Source organism: Miscanthus floridulus, chromosome 1 (assembly GCF_019320115.1).
Source record: "Miscanthus floridulus cultivar M001 chromosome 1, ASM1932011v1, whole genome shotgun sequence".
Lineage (NCBI taxonomy): Eukaryota > Viridiplantae > Streptophyta > Magnoliopsida > Poales > Poaceae > Miscanthus > Miscanthus floridulus.
Genome location: NC_089580.1, coordinates 73,137,029 through 73,156,660, shown reverse-complemented (window position 1 = coordinate 73,156,660; position 19,632 = coordinate 73,137,029). Strand labels below are relative to the sequence as shown.

General features: G+C 44.2%; 2 pseudogenes; both read left to right on the top strand.

The window, feature by feature from the left end:
* The first annotated feature begins 2,676 nt into the window (after positions 1-2,676).
* On the top strand, positions 2,677-14,124 carry LOC136487070 (ent-copalyl diphosphate synthase AN1, chloroplastic-like; annotated as a pseudogene).
* Positions 6,376-8,180, top strand: LOC136510353 (long-chain-alcohol oxidase FAO1-like; annotated as a pseudogene).
* Positions 14,125-19,632: the final 5,508 nt, after the last annotated feature.

The following is a 19,632-nucleotide window of genomic DNA, read 5'->3' as shown; positions in this document are numbered from 1 at the left end:
GCACTAACAACCTTCATCTTCCATCACATGCAAGATGAAACCAAAGACCAAAGTTGGAATTTGCAATTCAAGAAAGAAAATGGAGGAATTTCTTGAGCTCACTCTTATGATAGAGAGGGAGAGGAGGAGGGTGAACTTCAGCTTCTTCTCTTGTTGATATCAGCCTTGCCCTTGGCTTGAATCCCTTCTCCTATATATTCTTCTTTCTTCATTCCTTGTTTCTTATCTTTCTCACTCTAGTTCTTGGTCTTTCCTTTCTTGAGAGGGAGGGGGAGGAATGAGAGTGGCAGAGAGATGAGAGGAGGGAACCGGATCTAGTGACTTGAAGGTGTTAGGTCGAGCTAACATGTGGGCCATGGGGAGAGAAAAGGAGGATAGATCATCCAAGTGCATGTTTGCTGCATAAGTCTTCTAGTGGATAGTCCTGCATAGTAGGCGGACAATCCGACAGAACTTTGTTTACTCCGCCGTGTTGACTAGTCAACTAGGGTTTGACCTGATCTCTGGAATAGTCCGGGGGCACTCTACAACAATCCTAGTGAACATCAAGAGATCTGAATTTTGTGATTAAGATGGGGAGATCAAGATTGGGGGTTGAGCATTACTCTTAAGAGTTTGTAGATACCATTTGAGCTTATTATAGAGAGAACCTTTCAGGCGATATCTCTTGGATTTTGGCTTTGGTTAATCGATCGGGTTAACTTGAGTTGACTTGGGTCGATTTGGAGGCGTCTACAAAGATCATTAGCTAAACCTGGGGTCTTCATCGTCGAAAATTATTAGATGACATCCACGTGGTTGACGAGGGTATTAATTGCAGGAGAGGAACAAAAGAGAGATGCCATGGGGCATGATCAACATGAGGCTCGTAATCCAGGAGGAACACGGGTGATTGACGGGGGTTCACTTCATGGACCAAGGAAGTAATGGATAGGAGATAAAGCCTCCAAGACTGTTTTTTTGAAAAGATTAAGGGCACGTTTGGTTGGTGACCAGAGGTCGCCACTCGAAACATGCGGCGCGTTGCGATTCTTTAGGCCATCGTTTGCTTCATGGCCACATGTTAGGCAGCCGCACTTCCTCATGCGTCACTGCAGTTGTTTTTCTCCACTTTGCTCGCCGAAAGTTGGGCACTCGTTTTGCTGGCCACAAATTTGGTGCCGCTAGAAACACGGTGTGGCAGGTTGATAGCACAAACCAAATGTGCCCTAAATTGCTAACGACCGTCGAGTCATGAGAGTAACAACCAAACCTAGTATAGACCATAGGCCATGTGTCACGTGACGTCGTGCCACTCATAGTGATACATGTATCGTACACTCATGTCTATAAATACACGTATATGTGTGCTCCTCTTGTAAGCACATCCTATCCAGACAAAGTTGTTATGATTCATCCGTATGCGGCACGCACACTCTGCAAAAAAAAAAAACGCGTACATATATCATAGTGATACATATATCGTAGACTCTGTAAGCACCTAGGAAGGATTGAGATTGAGCTGACGGATCTCGAAATTGACGCGATATATGATACAGCAGCTAGCAGGAGGATCAAGGGCGGCGAACTGAACCGAGCGAAAGTAGACGTATCAAGGGCGGCGAACGAACTGAACCGAGCGAACGGGAACGAGAATCAGCTGCCTCATCGACAGCGCATCGGCAGCGCGGCTCCTCTGCTCTCCAGCCTTTTTCCGCTTTGGCAACTGGTTGAGTTCAGTTTCAATCAGGTCCATGCCGTATCTGCTGCTAAAGCAAAATGCATTCAGCGGCAGCGGCGCGTGTGGGGGGTGTCCGACTCCGATCCCTTCCTCCTTGCTTTTCTGCTGCTGCTGCTGCTGCATGCACCTGTCGCTTTTTTTTCATTCATCAAAATAAAGCAACCAGCAAGCTTCCACAGTCTGCATCTGTCGAGGTAAAGAAACATTATTTATCCGTCCCTCTGTACGTCCTAGTTTGCCAGGCATCTTCCCCTAAAACAAAAAGGAAAACACCCGTCCCAGTTCGATCTCGCTTGTTTAGCTTTTGTGTCATTGTGCGTGTGTGTATACGTACGTACGTGTGTGTATATATTTTATATATAAATATACCGGCTGTGGACGGATTATGGAGGGCATCTTGTTGTGACGGGGTGACGAATGTCCGTCTCTCACCACCCGTTCACAGCAGCATAGCGCACGCAGCCAGAGGAAAGTAGGAGAGGGTTCGGCTGGTATGAAAAATACTGTTCATGCTGTTATGAAAATATTGTTTATACCGGTATTTTGTGAGAGAAAAACACTGTTCCGATTGAAGAAAAAAAAAAACAAGCCAGCCAGCCGAACTATCCTAGGGCTTGTTTAGATCCGAAAATTTTGGCAAAATGACACCGTAGCAGTTTTCGTTGTTATTTAGCAATTAGTGTCCAATCATAGTCTAATTAGGCTTAAAAGATTCGTCTCGTGGATTTCGTCTAAACTGTGTAATTAGTTTTATTTTTTATTTATATTTAATGCTTCATGCATGCGTCCAAAGATTCAATGTGACGGAAAATCTTGAAAAAATTTGCAAAATTTTTTGCAACTAAACTGGACCCTAGTCGAACATGTCCCCGCAGGAGAATCATTCGGGCGGCCTATTAATAGCTACCGCGCGTTTTTGGTGCCTTCTAACTGACTTCCTGGGGGCGTTTCTGTGTTTTACCTGGCACAAATTAAACACCCATCCATCCATCCCGTCGTCGGCCGTGCCGGTGCCGGAACCGAGCGGTGCGTGCCTGCATTGCAATTCCAACGATCGAGGGGCGCAGCGGCGGTGGAAGAGGCAGCATGCAGCTCCTCTTGCCGACCGCATCATCCTCACCTTTCTTCCCTCCTCGCGTCGTCCTCAAAGGTACGTACGGTGAACTAGCTCCGCCGCGCCGGGGCCAGAGCCGGCCGGTTCCATGTCTATCTCTATATATCTTTGCCTGTGTCATATATATTTTGGCATGGCTGCGATCCAATCCAAACAATAACCTCTGTTTCAACAAAGTTCAGCTTTGCATAGCCCTCTCCTCGGTCGCTATACAAACGTTCTCTTGGCTGGGTTTAAATAAATAAATTGTACGTATCTGGGTTTGGTTCGTCGTCGTCTTAGGTTAGATAGGCCGATGGGCAATCGGACAAATAATTGAAACAAACATAAGCAACAGAGACCTGCGCTGCTGCTGCCCAATCAATAATATCTCCTGTAGCTAGTCTCCTGCAGTGCTAGGGGTTGCTTTGTGCCTTTCTTTGTCTGTCCGGCCTGATGAGTTCCTGCTCCGGCCTGCGGCTTCCTCACCGTTGCTTTAATTTGCCTTTTCTGCTTTCACTTGCTCGTCAATCAGGTCCATGCCGTATCCGTATCCATGGCAAAGCAGGTGCTGGTGCTGGAGGTGCGGGCGCGACGGGGCCCCGTGGCAACCTCAGGCTCGGCGGGCTCGCCGGGTGGTGGAGACCGCAGCAGCATCAGCCGGCCCCGGCCCCGGCCCCGGCGACGACAACGCAGCAGCCCGACAACGTATCCAGTGCTAAAGGTATAGTTGCATGGTCATTTGACTCTCATCATCATCCCCGTCAGTCACACAGATATATAGATGCTCTCGATCTCTTCTGTTTTTTTGGGTTCTTGCATTATTATACGTACGTATTGATGAGCGAAACACTCACTGATGCCTGCGCTGCGCCCGTCGTAGCCCCTCTCTCTTTCTCTGCCATGTTGCACCTGCGCTTGTCGCTTTCCTCTTACTATATCTCCGGCTGCTGCTTTTCCTAAAGCCCAGAACAAAAAGTTTTGTGCTTTTCCTAATTTGGCTTTACTTATTAAGTAATCCGTTTTATGTTTATATGACCATATTATTAGCTACTGTGTACTAGGACTACTTATATATGTACCGGTACTCTTTCTGTTCCAAATTATAAGTGGCTTGCGTTTTCACGGGCAAAATTTAGGGAACTATATACATATAGGATCGGAGTGCCATTCCCCCAACAAAATCTAGCTAATTAATTATTTTATCTTTCTCGTTGTCCTTGTTTGTTTCTTTTCTATCTTCCCATGTAGTGATTGGGAGTTTGGATTACAAGTCTGTTCGGCCCGAGCGGCGGCGTCTGCACCCGTCGCGGCTGCTCACCGGCGCGGGCGTGGCCGTGGCTGGCTCTCCGGTGCGGGATGCAGCCGATGGCGACGTGCAGCGTAGGCAAGCGCGAGGGAGCGGGCAGAGAAGCTGCGCCCCGTGAAAGTTCGCTATGGTTCGGTAGCGTTTAATCGGGTGCTCGGCCTAAACCGACTCGTATTGGATGGACCAGATTACATAAACGCTCGATCCAACTGCTAGCGGCTTTGCGAGCGACTTGGCCCTATCCGTTAGCCCGTTTTTGGTGCAGGAATCATATGTAGAGATGGGACATCCTTTCATTCAATATATACCACTACCGCAAAATAGTTTCGTTCCCCTCAAATTTACCACATGCTTGTTCTATATATGAGCAGTCAAATTTGCCACACTTAGGATTATATTCATGTCAAACTTTCTTAAGTTAGACTAGACCTATAGAAAAAATATTAGCATCATTTGTATCTTCAAATAAGTTTATTATAAAAGTATATTTAACGATTAATTTAATGATATTTATTAAGCATCATAAATATTAATGATTTTTTCTATATATTTGGTTAAAGTTAAAAAAAATTGACTTATCATGAAAGGAGAGTGACACTCTTTGTGGGATGGAGGGAGTACGTACCATGTTTACTACTAGTTATGGTAACACCAATACCTGGTATTCTGCACTGTATCCATACCACAAAGATTCAATTTTTTCATCAAGTTCACAAGGTTCACATTTCATTATGTATTTATTTATTTGGAAAAAATATCTGCCACTTTATTTATTTGAAAAAAAGGAACTTTAACCCATCCACGGCGATCGTTCGATGCATGTGTGGGTGATGGAACGTCGATCGCTATCAACCGTACTGCTCAACAGTAGTTGACTGCGAAATTAAGATTCTTGTTGCGTGATTGATTCTATGGTACCTGTTCACACTGTCCTCTTTGTTTCTTGAGCCCAAATCCTTAGTGGACTTCACTCAATCACAAAGGTATCTCTATGTGTGGATGCAGCATGCTAAGGGATCCTGTCCTCTTTAATTGTACCCCGCTGTTCTTTTTATCCAAGTAGCCAGTGGACCAACTTGGTGATTGATGAACAACCAACTGTCCGAAACAAATGATTAGACTGGACCGCAGAGGTATCTTTAGTTTTTTTTTTGCCAAGATCATGCATGTACTCGCGCGCACAACAGAGAATCTGATGGGTATATAACACTAACTGCTGAGGAAAGAACTTTTGTAAGGGAAATTTTAGAGGCGGGCCTGGAACGTAAATTAGAAAAGTTAAATCTAAGGACATGTTTAGATCATTGGAATTGAATTCATTCTAATAAGAGTTAAATGCACCAGATGTCCATTAACTTGTGAGGAGGTTTTGGTTAGGTCCATCAACTTTCAAAGTGGTTTTTTGGGTCCATAAACTTTGTATGCCGTATCACTTAGGTCCATATCCCACCGCCACACGGGCTTCTCATGCTGATGTGGTGTGATGACCAGGCTCGTCGAGCAAGTCATGGATGTGAGAGAAGTAGCATGCTGGTCACCAGCCGTGGGCAGCAGGCTGCCGTCGCACGCGTACAACCCCTCCGCCTCCCAGCTCTCGCCGTGTCCATCCATGGCGTCGTCCTTCGGGCTGGACCCCATCCGACAGCTGCCTATCTGAGAGCGGCGACGACGCGGTGCCGGCGCCACCACCGCCGCTGCGGCCGGAGTTTTGGCACGAGAGGAGGAACGGCGAGTGCACGGCGAAGGTGGGCGTGCCCGGGCCGGAGCCCGGTGCCGGGAGCAGGCCGAGGTCCTTGCGCGCCTTGGCCATGACGGTGTGGAGCAGCGCCTTGGGGCCGAAGGCGAGGCGTATCATCTCCTTCTCGCCGTGGTCCTGGATGAGGAGGAAGCCCATGATCTTGGCGGCGTGGTCCGGGTCCAGCGCCTGGATCCGCGAGAACACCACCTTGGTGGCCTCGTAGGCGGCCATGGATGGCCGGCTCTACTCTGCCACCCGCAAGCAAGCACGCACGCACCGGCACCGCCAGAGAGCTTCCTTTTTCCTCTTCTTGGACCTGTGTTCTCGCAGCTGCGGTGTGCTAGTACAAGAAGAGTGAGCAAGCTGTGCTCTGCTCAAGCTCGAGGCTGGCTGCTAGCTTCACTTCACTAGAGTAGGAGCTCACTTGGAGTGGCACCATGCCACTAGGACAGTGAGCGGCTGCTCCATTTCCCAAAGCCAAGCCCCGGAGGTCGTATTTCCTGTGTCCCTTGGAGATGGTCTCCCCCTGCTTCTTCCCCAGCCTCAGCGGCGTGCGCATGCACGACGACGTCCACAGGCACGACCTGTCCGCGCGTGCCTCCTTGCTCTCGCCACCCTCGGCGGCGCCCTGCAGGATGTCTAGGTCCAGCGACGCGCTGCTCCTCCTGCTCACGCTGGACCTCCTCCCTTGGTCAAGGCTCGCCTTGGGCGGCCGCCACACCGGCTTCTTCTGCACGGCCTCCACCCTGGGCCACGTCAGGATCTTCTACGACGGCATCAACGACGACGTCTTGCCCTCGCACACCTCCAGCACGAAGGAGCCCTCAGAGAGGAGCGCTCCCCGTTGGCGGGTCACGCTTGTACGCGATGTATTGGCCGGCGGGTCGCGCGACGAAGCCGACGAAGAGCACGAACGCGACGAAGGAAGCCAGGATCTTGGCCGTGAAGGCCGGCGACCTGGCATCACCGATGAGGATGACCGCGGTGGTGCAGGCGCGGATGAACCACGAGGTGACGTCGGTGATGAGCGACGCCGTGAGCGCGATGCGGCCGAGGTCGGTGTTGAAGGCCCCCCTACTCCGGCGAGCTCTGCATCCTCAACCTCTCCGGCAACGCCTTCTCCGGCGCCATCCCAGGGTTCCTGTTCACCGCCTCCTCCGTGCTGCAGGAGCTCTACATGTTCGGGAGGCGGGAGTACGTGCATGCCATGGACGCGGTATGCGCCCGGCTCACGGTGATCGGCGGGTGCCAGGAGGAGGGGTTCTAGTACGGCGGGTGCCGCCTCGCGATGACCGGCGGCGCGATCACACTGACAGGCTGCAAGGGCCGAGCGTTTTGTACTCGAGAGCAACCCTGGCGGCATGAACGGGCGGAGCAAGAAGTGTGTGGGCCTGGTGGCGGCGTGCATGAGCGACGGCATCACCAAGAAGTTGCTAATAGAGGCCAAGGTTTCCATCTCGGCGTGTGGCGCGCTCATGACGCCGCCTCTCCTCCGCAACAGCGGGCTCAAGAACAGGCACATCACCCGCAACCTTCACCTGCACCCGGTGTCTATGGCGTGGGGCTACTTCCCGGATGGCACGCCGGAGGTAGCCGCAGAGCTCAGTGGCAAGTGCTACGAGGGTGGCATCATCACGACCATGCACCGCGTCACCGCCCGCACTATCATCCAGACGCCGATGCTGGGCTTCGCTGATTCCCTAGGAGTCCGGCCACGACATGAAGGAGCGCATGCTCCGGTATGCGCGCACCGCGCACGCCTTCGCCTTGGTCCGCGACCGCGACGCGGGGCACGTGGACGGCGAGGGCCGCGTGCGCTGCGCCCCGAGCCGGGAAGACGTGGAGGAGCTCCGCAACGGGCTGCGCCAGGCGCTGCGCATCCTGGTGGCCGCCGGAGCGGCCGAGGTGGGCACCCACCGCAGCGACGGGCTCCGGCTGCGGTGCGACGGCGGCCTCCGCAACGAGGACCTAGAGGCGTTCCTCAACGAGGTGACCGTAGGGAAAGGCCCCATGCTCCCGGGGCCTGACACGTGGGCGCTCCATTGCTCGGCACACCAGATGGGCAGCTGCCGGATGGGGTCCAGCCCGAAGGACGGCGCCGTGGATGGGTGCGGCGAGAGCTGGGAGGCGGAGGGGCTGTGTGTGCGATGGCAGCCTGCTGCCCACGGCTGGTGACCATGCTACTTCTCTCACATCCATCACTTGCTCGACGAGCCTAGTCATCATACCACATCAGCATGAGAAGCCCGCGTGGCGGGATATGGACCTAAGTGATATGGCATACAAAGTTTATGGACCCAAAAAGTCACTTTGGAAGTAGATGGACCTAACTGAAACCTCCTCACAAGTTAATGAACCTCTGGTGCATTTAACTCTTCTAATAATTATAATTTAGACATAGATTAATTAAGCTAATATAGTTATATATGAAATATATTTGTATACTTATATGTTGCATTTCTATTGTAGGGAAGTGAGTTGAAGAGTGTGCTATAAGTTGGAGAATAGAATTTTTATTTTTATCTTCCCACCCTATGAATTTGAGATAGGCTTATTTGTGAGCTTGGGAATGCTATGGAATGTCAAATTCCAAGCCAAATAGTCCTAATCCATTAGGTAGATTTCAATCCCTTTAAATAAAAGGATCCAAACGGCCCCTAATTGATTTTGGTTTCTTATATCAGGCCAACTTGACTTCTGATCATTATTGGATTCCTGTCTAGCTTACTGTACTTATATGGGGCCGGGAGAAAAGAAGGCAAAATGGGTAATGGAGTGCTAAATGTTCTGATGCTCTAATGCTATACTATAGTTGGTAGTGGGCATTGGACGGCACTACTCTGCTCAGGCCAGGTTCTTGATCCTTTGATGCATGTCTCATGCTGAACACTTACTAGAGATGTAAGTGGGTACCCAACATCAACAGTAGCTCAATCTGATCACTCACATCATTTTCTTCAGTTTTCTTGCTTTGAAATTAAATCCAGTTTAGTTCATTTCCATGAGTTTCAGTTCAGTTCAGCCCAATGGCTTAGAGTAATCAAAACTTGCATCCCGGCAGAAACTAACTACTTGTAATGTACAGAAATGTTTCAGTGTTGGTGTTGGGTTTGAAGCAAATAAACTAACTATATGTTGTCAGCACCTGCAGTGTTCCAGACCACCCGTGTCGAAACCGAGACTGAAACTGCGAAATGGCCAGGGAAACCACAAGATCATGATGACTACCAAGTGATCCCTGAGGTGGTACATACCGTACGTCTTCTTTTCACAGATGTTGTTCTTTCTTTCTTTCTGGACGACATTTGTTTTCTGGACAAGGACGAGCAATGGTATAATCAATCCCATAATTATAAGTTTAGTTTGTTGCTGAAATTAAATTTGCATCTATATAGCAGGCTGATGAGATAGAGCTGCAGCCACTTATCGATCAAGTGAGGGCGATGCTAAGATCAATGAACGACGGGGATATCAGCATCTCGGCGTATGACACGGCGTGGGTGGCGCTGGTGCCAAAGCTGGACGGCGGTGGCTCCCAGCCCCAGTTCCCGGCCACCGTGCGTTGGATCGTCGACCACCAGCTGCCTGACGGCTCCTGGAGCGACTCGGCCTTGTTCTCTGCCTATGACCGCATGATCAACACCCTTGCCTGCGTCGTTGCACTCACGAAATGGTCGCTTGAGCCTGGAAAATGCAAGGCAGGGCTCTCGTTTCTCCACGAGAATATGTGGAGGCTAGCGGAGGAAGAGCAGGAGTCGATGCCCATCGGCTTCGAGATCGCGTTCCCTTCTCTCATTCAGACAGCTAGGAACCTGGGCATTGACTTCCCGTATGATCACCCGGCTTTGCAGAGCATATACTCCAACAGGGAAATCAAGCTGAAGAGGATCCCAAAGGACATGATGCATAGAGTCCCTACGTCCATTCTGCATAGCCTTGAAGGGATGCCTGATCTGGACTGGGCAAGGCTTCTGAATCTCCAATCAAGTGATGGATCATTCTTGTATTCTCCTTCGTCTACTGCATATGCACTTATGCAAACTGGTGACAAGAAGTGCTTCGAATATATTGATAGGATTGTCAAAAAGTTCGATGGAGGAGGTAAGTCGATCGTCCATGACATAGCATATATAGCTGAATGTTCACAATATCAGCTAGATAGCTTTTTAATTTGTGTCTCATCTGAAACTGTTTGTCATCACCATTTCAGTCCCCAATGTTTATCCAGTCGATCTTTTTGAGCACATCTGGGTCGTTGATCGGTTAGAGCGACTCGGGATCTCCCGCTACTTCCAACGAGAGATTAAGCAATGCATGGACTATGTGAACAGGTTTTTGCTTCTGCGATCGATCCCCTCTTTTCAGTACTATTGTTTTTCCATTTAGAGATAGATAAATCATGCATGGCAACACTAAGCTTCAGTGACAGTGAGCACCGTACCTTATGATGAATTTCTTTGGCTTGTCTTCTCATTTTGTAGGCACTGGACTGAAGATGGGATTTGCTGGGCTAGGGACTCTACTGTAAAAGATGTGGATGACACAGCTATGGCTTTCCGACTACTAAGGCTACATGGATACAATGTCTCCCCAAGTATAAAGACCATTCCCTTTTTTATTTAAATATCTCATTGACTTATGTTTAGTTGAGTACAAACACAAATTAAATAGGCTAATCATAAAATTAGTAGCAAGTTTCTGGTGAACCAACCAATGCTCAGCTAACTAGTGAAGTGATATATATAATGCACAGCATGATATAAATGTCAAAGTATTTCACACAACCCCCTCTGCTCTTCAAACTTCATTAAGCTGTTACATCTCAGACATAAGTCGATCGTGTTCTGTAGGTGTGTTTAAGAATTTTGAGAAAGATGGAGAGTTCTTTTGTTTTGTGGGGCAATCAACTCAAGCCGTCACTGGGATGCACAACCTCAACAGAGCCTCTCAGATAGCTTTTCAAGGGGAGGATGTATTGCACCGTGCTAGGATTTTCTCATATGAGTTTCTCAGACAAAGAGAAGCCCAAGGCATGCTCCGTGACAAATGGATCATTGCGAAGGATCTAGCTGGCGAGGTAATCCAAACTATTCTACATTTGATGATTTTAGATCGATTAAAACATGAATAGAGGCGAAAATATTTTTCCATAAAGGTCATGATTGTGCCCTTTTATGCCGATATGCTATGTACAAAAATATTTTCCAAATAATATATGATAACACATATGTCTATGTTGATCGATAGGTACAATATACACTAGACTTCCCTTGGTATGCAAGCTTGCCTCGTGTCGAGGCAAGAACCTATCTAGATCAGTATGGCGGTAAAGATGATGTTTGGATTGGAAAGACCCTCTACAGGTGCACACTTATACTTCATAGCTAAAAAATTGTTCATAAACTATGCTGCATATTCATTAGTCAAAGTAAGAGAGATGCTTTACTTATATGTGCGGGGCCATTTTTGGCAGGATGCCTCTTGTCAATAACGACACATATCTTGATTTAGGCAATAATGGATTTCAACCGTTGCCAAGCTCTACATCAGCTTGAGTGTAATGAGCTTCAAATGTAAACACCATAATTTCATATTTCATTTCATGAATTTTATTTTGGAAGGTTAACTTTCATTTAATTTGAAAATATTTTGGCACTATATTTAGGTGGTACATAGAGAATTGCCTTGACACTTTTGGAGTGCAACCGCAAGATGTTTTAAGAGCTTATTTTTTAGCTGCGTCTTGCATTTATGAACCTAGTCGTGCTGCTGAGCGGCTTGCATGGGCTAGAACATCAATGATTGCCAATGCCATTTCTACACATCTTAATGACATTTCAGCGGACAAGAAGAGATTAGAATGTTTCGTGCACTGTCTCTATGAAGAAAGTGATGTATCATGGTGAGTACTACACCTTACCTTAGTTGAGCATTGTATCCATTTATGAATCATCATGTGGCACAGGTCATGTACCAAGCATCATTGATGTTTAATTTCTTAATATGAAAAATAGAAAAGTAATTTGAGTAATAGAAGCAAATAACTTCCATAATTATAGGAATATCAATAATGATCATTTTAGCTATTAGGAATTATGTACTTACATAATATTTGGTATACTCATCACATGATAGATATAACAATTAATTGTACCATTGATCTATGATATTCAGAATGTGCATTGTTCTTTCCGATTCTAAATTTCAATCCTCACACTTATCATTTATTGCATGAGTCAATACTATGCGCATTACTTACATATATTACAAATGAGGTAAAGATGGCATCATATTCTTTGTTGTAAGCCCTGTTATGGTCAGTAGTGGTAGCCATTTAACCTTCCTTTTTGTCAAGTCATGTGGATTGATTGTGCTATACTTTGGTGGCCAATATGGCATGCCACTTAAGTTTTGATGTATTATGAATGCTTCATAAGTTATGACCTCCATGAAAAGTTGCATAAGTTTATTGTTGATATATACTCTAGATGCTTTTATGTGGATGATGTAATTTTTAATTCGCATTGCATTTTACAAGTGACCTATTTAATTGTAGGTGTTTCATTTTTAACATTTATCTTCCATTTTCACTATGGCACCTATTATGTACTATGTAAAATTGAGAGAAGATTATTTCTCTGACATAATGGTAAATTTAGGCTTAAAAGAAATCCTAATGATGCTATTCTCGAGAGGGGCACTTCGAAGATTTATTAACTTATTGGCACAAGAAGCATTGCCAATTCATGAAGGACAAAGGTTCATACACAGTCTACTGAGTCTTGCAGTAAGTTATCCTCACTTGTGCTTAATTAGATTATACCGATGTCTTCTCAACAATCATTCTAATATCTTTGTCTACACTTCTAGTGGACCGAATGGATGCTGCAAAAGGCAAATAAGGAAGAAAACAAATATCACAAATCCAGTGATATAGAACCACAATACATGGTTCACGACAGGCAAACATATTTGCTTTTAGTCCAGGTTATTGAGATTTGTGCTGGACGAATTGGTGAGGCTGTATCAGTGATAACAACAAGGATAGTGATTGGTTTATTCAACTCACATGCAATACTTGTGACGGTCTTAACCACAAGGTGTTACTATCCCAGGTATACCCTTTATCACAATAAAATTATTTTTACTCTTTGTGCATAGCTAGATATATGTATGATACAATGATTGTTCCCTTAGGGGAAAATAATAATTTGAGAATCAAACCATTGCATATATAACTATTTGTTAGCACCTCAATTCTCCACTAAAGACTAGAATTTGTTCCTAGTTCCTTGCAACCTCAAGTTAGGGGTCAGGTAAACTGTTTGTGTAGATTTTCTATACCTTTCGATGGCTTAGTGAGTTTAGAACCTAAGTTTATGGCTATGTTTAACTTCAATATTTCGTGAGTTCCGAATCTTCAAAATTTCTACACTAGCAAATTACCTCAACCTTATTCAATGCAATATCGTACAAACAAACTTTATTTCCTGCAAGTTAGATGCTAACTAAATTTCCATATATTGTTCTAGTTTCATCATCGCTATTACTCACATGTATAAGTAATCCTTCCTTAAGTCATATTTCCATCTAAGGACAAGTGAGTAAGTTTATATTTGAAATGCTATTGAATATATTTTTATTTACTTTTGAATCTCTATATGGTACATGACCAAAGTAATATCAAATCTTTCTTTTTTGTAATATATATTTAAGAAAAGTATAGATACTTTCTTTCTCGACAATTATAGCAATCATGAATTCTAATATGTTCCATGACCACTAATTTAGAATAAGTAAAATTGTTGATAATTTGTACATATAAATTCATGTTTTCCATAAAATCTATTTAGTTTTGCATGCCAACATGTCGAACTAATCATACCATGCGCAGGATGCCGAGAAGAATGAAGCAACAATAAATTGCATTGACAAGGAAATCGAGTTGAATATGCAAGAACTTGCTCAATCTCTGCTCCTGAGGTCTGATGAGAAAACCACCAATAAGAAGACCAAGCAAACCTTATGGAATGTCCTAAGAAGTTCATACTATGCTAGTCATTGCCCACAACATATCATCGATAGACATGTTTCCAGGGTTATCTTCGAGCCCGTTTAAAAACATTTAAGTGGTAGATCATTAGGTTTAGGTGTAAATGTGTACATAAAGAAAGTATCATAAGGAGTAATGGTAGTGGAAGCATGCAATTGTAAGTTTATTTGTAGTCAGCTTAGGATGGAAATTAGTGTAGTTGTAATATCAAGAATGTTCTATACTGAGTAATCATATTGTGCATAGAGGTGTTCATTTGAATAACAGTTTTGTATGGTAAGTGTTATCTCAGTTCATTCCTAGAACCTTTTGAATTGTTTGGAGAACTTCTCTGATTTCTTAGCATCAAAATACATTTCATAGTTATTAAAGAACTAATAAGAAAGACATGTTAAAATAACAAATTTATGAAATGTTGAGAATAAATTCTTAGATTTTCTAGTATTTCAAGATATTTGAACCTTTAAACTAGAAAATTTTTGTAGAAGTCATTAAAATTTCTAATTTTTCTCTCTACAAAACCATGTTCATAGTTAGAGAGAACCACAAGCCATTTGCTTCCAGGTTGTGACAGCAATAATCTCCATCTTTTTAAATCATATGAAGCCCTTATCATATCGCCTAAGTCATAGCCCACTCACTTCAATGCACTACCCTTTTGACGCATCCCATTCCTAAGCTTTTTCTTATGAGAAAAACCACCATGATGCCACTTGATATACCCTAAGTGTAAATCACATTTATTAGACATTTGTAATGATAATATCTTCTTATATCCATTTTTGGTTATTGATTTTTCTCACACATGTATAAGCTTTGTGCCATTTCATTATAAAAAGAAAGGAAGTACCAAACACAACATCAAAAGTAAAAGGAGGGAAAAGATTGGAAGAAAAGAACACATTGCAAGAACAAAACCAAGAAAAATAATATAAACAACAACATGACAAATAGAGGTTGAGCAAGGTCGTCTAAGCCCTAGCACACTTTCATAGGATATTTAGAATCTTTGTCCATATATTCTACATGAGGGCTCCAATGCCTACTGTACAATCATGTGGTAAGTACATATATTGCATATTTTCCCGAGCTCCCATGCATGCACCCATGCCAGATGAATTACCAGCAAGTGAGCCCTTTTCCAATGCTACTTATCAACCCATTGAATTGAACACCAAGTACAAATACAGTGCTTGGGAGCCCCTCCCTCCTCCCCATTCTCCATGCACCCCTCATCCTCCTATGTTTGTTGTATTTGGACCTCTCTAAGATACAAACTACTACATGCACCCCAAACTATATTATATACTAGATAACACCTTGTCGCGCATTGCTGCGAGAATTTTCTTGTATTATTATATGAAAGGATTCATAGGGTGAGAAATAATGAAACCCTAGAAGGAAATATGCACATGTTTATTTACAGTCTTCATATGAGATTCCGAGCACCCCGACGACCGTATGTTGTTCCTTCGGCCATTCATGCAGCGTCTTGATTCGGACTACGTGGATGAATACGCAAGAAAGATGATGTGTTATCATTGAGAGTTTCACACCGGTACATTTGTGATACTACGCAAGAGAAACTGCAGAGTGGTCCTCGATCTGTTAATGGAAGGTTTCCTCCATGGACTTGATCCTAATCACATAGACGTTGGGAACAGCTTATCGGAGAATCAATTTTAATTTGATTAAGATTTTCTGATAAGCTGCGGTCTAAAAATGAACAGTGTGAAAAAAAATTGGGCATTTAGCAATTTTGATTATTGTCCCATGGATTCTTTGTCTTGAGTGTAAAATAACTTATATGCCATTACGTTGATAATACATAATTTGTTGATCAAATATTAGTGGAAAGCAATTATGGTAATATTTTTCTTATTTGTTACACCACATAACACAAATAGATTTTGGATAGAAGTTGAAGTGAATAGTTGATAAAATTCACGTACCTACGTTCACTTGTATAAGGGTCCACTTCTAATAAAAAATTGACTTTGTCCCAGCTGCCGGCTTTGATCATCAATCTCCTTTGCAGCTCCGGTTTTTGGCAGTGGCGGCGGCGGCGAATAGGAGGCCCAACTCAGACATCAGGTTACGCAGCTTCATCCTCCCCTGCAGGCATCGACAACTCCAATTTTAGGTGGCGCCGGAGTTGAGGAGGAAGGAGGCCCAACTCTTGTACACGTCGAATTCCGCAGCTTCATCATTGATCTCCTCTGCATGCTTGCGTGGTCGAGCAGGGCGGCCTGATGAGCGGGAGGTCAGTGGGAGCGGACGGCCTATCGAGCAGGAGCTAGCGGCGGGCGGGCGAGCGGGTGGCCGAGCGACCAAGCGCGTAGAGCGAGGGAGCCAAGGATTCAGAGTATAAAAATAGCCACTCAGCTGCCGCATAGTTGCAGGTGGGGATGATTTATTTTATGAGGAAGATTGGTCGTAGACATTTTCACATCACGATGCATGCGTGATAGTGGCGTTTAAATTCATGATGCATGCATGATAGCTAGCGGGGGAGGGCAGGAGGCAGGATCGGTGGAGCACTGGAGCCTGGAGGAGAATCACAAGCGTCAGGAAGTGCCATAGTGGTGAGCAAGGGATGGATGAAATCTGATGACGTGGCTTCATGAGAAGCTGGAAAAATCACCTAGTGGGGATCTCCTATTTAGGTATAGGAGATAGGAGATAGGAGATTTCTAGCTTGTCAATAGGTCCCACCAACTAGAGAAGATAATGGTGTCAAGCTATGGTACCAAAACGATATAACTCAAGCCTTTGTTATAGAGAATCATATTTGCTTCCGTCTGACAATGACACAAGAAACAAATAGGCAGTGAATAGTTTCACCAATTTGATCACAAAAGTGGGCTTCTTATCAAATGAGGTAATTCACATCTAGCCACTCTATTAACCATTAGAAAAATATTAGAGTCACAATACATAGGAAAACTTTGCATTGTAAAAGTTTGTAATGTTTCCATACTCGCTTCTAAGGCACCAATTTGATGATGGCACACAAAATTTACTTGTAGGTTGAGTTACTTAGGTATGTCGTTATCCAGACAATCTTGGAACCCATTAATCCTACATGTCATATTGAAGTCACGTCATCAAGTAGATCATATACTTGAAGGTATTCATCAAGAGCACACCCTGATAGGACACCTCTGAATATTCCTTATCTATAATGATCAACTGATGCATGTCATGGTACAACAGCTACAAGATAAGGCACTATCTTATTAGCATTATTAGCCCTGCTACATAGAAATAGGCCAACTAGAAGTTGGTATTAGCTATGCATTGGCAGTGGCGGATGCACGATGCGGGATAAGAGGGGGCTAAAACAATGGAGATGTTGATTTGCATGAAGATTTAATGGTGAAATCAAGCTTTTGCTAAAGTGATTAGTGGTGAAATCAAGCCATTAGGGGGGGCTGGAGCCCCCCCAGCCCTCCCTTTGGATCCGCCGCTGTGCATTGGCCAACATCATAGTGACCATTACAAAATTCTAGTTTCAGCCTGTTGTTGAAGGAGGGAGATTGTAGGCCCATTAATGTTTCTAGTTTTGCCCCGTCTATGGTCCATGTGTTGTGTTCTGGTAGAATTAATCTAGCATAGGTTGTTTAAATAGGTTTGGTGCAGTTTATATTCCTTATCGCTCCAAACATATATAGCACTTCCAGGTTAACCGTTTTACGTGAAGCGAGGACAAAAGTGAAAGAGAGGTCATGCACATATGTAGGAATGTTCCAAGTGAGTGTGGTAAGCTTTAGAGGGCATCAAGGAGGGGATAATTTAATACCTTATCCCATTAGTGTTTCTGATGGGAGAATGTAATACCCCGCTCCATTAGTATTATTGGTGTCAGTCTTTATGGCCCATGTGTTGTGTTCTAGAATAATTAGCCCCACATCGGGTTTTTTAAATAGGTTTAGGTTAGCTTATAATTCTTGTCGCTCTAAATATAACACCACTGGGTTGACACTATATGAAACAAGGATGAAAGTCTATGCACACTCGTTCCACATGAGAAGCTAGGCTATAAGTAGATTTTGGGCGCTGGTGTCACAAGTGCTATTTGTATATGGCTACTTAATGGCGTGGTCCTATGGAGCCAAAGCCACATATGAAGAGACCATCCAAGGGTAGATAAATCCTCTGCACATTGTCCTCTAAGTTGGATTGGTTGACAAACCCTAGGGTAGAAGCTAAACAATTATGCCCATTATCCTATTTTGTCCCTTCAATAATAATCCTCTTCTTTGTTTGTCAATAGCCATTTTATTTAAGTCCATTGCAATCAGCTAAAGAACTGATTTCTACTAGAGTGTGCACGCTACAAGATTAACCTACACAATAGATAAATTGGGGACTAACATATAGTCTATGCCTCCGTCGAGAACAACTTAATATGGGTTTGCCATACCCAAATTTCAAGAGTATTCCACATGCATTTCACAAGTCAAAACTAGTAGCTTTCACAAAAGCCCCAATACAACATTTCATCCACTAAAATGTAGTAAAAATATATTCATGTCTATGTAGGGTGATTCGATCTATAGTAAAGAGGAATAATAAGATATCAAGTCATTAAAGGAGCTATCACCCCCATGATAGTTCTACCGAAGTGAAGAGGCACCATCACCATCTCAATATCCTTCATCTTCATCTCATGCGTTTAGGATCAATAGACCAAATTCAATCAATGTATGTGGACATCTATTAACTTTTCGTGATATTATATGTTCTACGTCCATTTTCTTGCTCACGTTTCATGATATTCTATGTTCTTCACCCATTTCCTTGCTTGTATTTTGTGATATTCTATGTTCTTCATCCATTTCCTGCTCGTGTTCTATTCATGGTGGGTTAGTAATTTCTATGGAGCAGACGGACACACATATTTGTGATGTGTATCTTTGCTAGTAAGAACAAAATAAATTTGTGTATCTTTGTCATGTTCTTTTTGAAAATTTTATGTTATGAGAAATTCTCAAAAGTGCTTTGACAAACATTTTGTCACTTTATTTCATCTATGGGCTAGGTTCCATGATCTTGTGCATCTTTCTAACGTGATTTCTTATCATTTCTGAAGGTTTGTTCACGGTGCATGCCATAGGTTAACAACACGAGACCACCTTCAAAAGCCATTGCTAGATAGCATTGTACATGTGAAAACGTGATTAATTTCAAGATGCACTTGTACCATAGTAAGCTCCTTTCAGTTATACAATGAATGCTGAATTCGGACATTACTTTTTGAAAATTATGGCCATTTACAAATGAATCACACCTTTCCTATTGAACATAACATCTTATTCATTGTGTCGGCATCGATAAGGCTATTAAAGCTCATCTTCTTCCTCCTCACAACTTCTTATATCTTTTTTTACCTCTTTCGCTTTTCTTCTCAGATCTCCCACCTCTGACACTGTTACCCCACACTTGCCTTCGCATTGACGGTGGGCTTTTGTCCCCGGTGCCATAGACACACGCCTTGCGACCACTAGCCATGATTACCCCGCCACTTCCACATTGCCGTCTACATTTTGCCCCACTGCTTCTATCCCACACTTCCTAACTTGGGCGTCCCTTGCCCCTACCTCTATCCACAACCCGCCTGGTCTGCATCCTAGGGCTTCCTTTCTAACTCTAATGGCCATAGAGCCCTCCCCAAACCCCGCAAACCCTAACCTCTCTTCTTCGATTCTAGCTCTTT